This window comes from Euprymna scolopes, chromosome 17 (assembly GCF_053919585.1).
Source record: "Euprymna scolopes isolate OS-2025 chromosome 17, ASM5391958v1, whole genome shotgun sequence".
NCBI classification, from domain to species: Eukaryota; Metazoa; Mollusca; class Cephalopoda; order Sepiida; family Sepiolidae; genus Euprymna; species Euprymna scolopes.
In genome coordinates this window covers 98,690,546-98,691,316 of record NC_136498.1, presented here as the reverse complement: position 1 = coordinate 98,691,316, position 771 = coordinate 98,690,546, and the positions used below count along the sequence as shown (strand labels likewise).

The 771-nt window shown below is 40.9% G+C and overlaps 1 pseudogene; it reads right to left on the bottom strand.

Annotated features, from left to right (window-relative positions):
* Positions 1-295: 295 nt before the first annotated feature.
* Positions 296-412, bottom strand: LOC145297429 (5S ribosomal RNA; annotated as a pseudogene).
* Positions 413-771: the final 359 nt, after the last annotated feature.

Sequence of the window (771 nt, the reverse complement as noted above, 5' to 3'; positions counted from 1 at the left end):
ACTTAAACTGTCTATAAAAGATCAGGTAAGGTGGAAAGACAATGGAGAAAGAGCACCATCCAGACCTCCACTGGGAAGGCGTAGAGATTACTAAAATTCTGAGGAAATGTATTGTTTTTATTTACTTATATAGGTCTCCTTCAGTCTTTAACAGACTACGGATAACCACGAAGGGGTGCCTGTGCGTGAAATTTTTGTGACAGTGCGCAATCTCCAACCACACCTCTCGACATTGTTTAATACCAGTGAAGTGTGTACAGAACGACTGGAAACAAATGCTGAGATAAGCGGAGAGCTCATACAGCGCCTAGAATTCCCAAATGGTTACCCATCTGGTACTAACCAGGCTTGACGTTGCTTAACTTCGGTGATCTGACGAGAACCGGTGTGTCAACGCGATTATGCCGTATATTTTATTTACTTGCTTCACCCACATAAGCAAAGTTAGACACAAGATAGAGAAAATCCAGCTACACCTAAAGGGGCACTTTGGAATGGAACAAAAAAAATTGCCTCAGTCTAGAAGGTGTTCTCCTTCAATGACCAATGACAGAAAAGATAAAGTATGGCATCGGAATAGATACTGCATTTTTGAGGAGGTTTATTGTTACTCAGGTTCCAGAGAAGACCAACGAGAACTCAGTGTTAAGTGGGGGTTATCAATGAAAACCGAAAGTGATTATCGATGATTATCGAAAGAAATGGAGAGCATTGAAAAATTTGGAAGACCTTTTATTCAGACTCAAGGGAACATTACTTCTTGCTGACAGT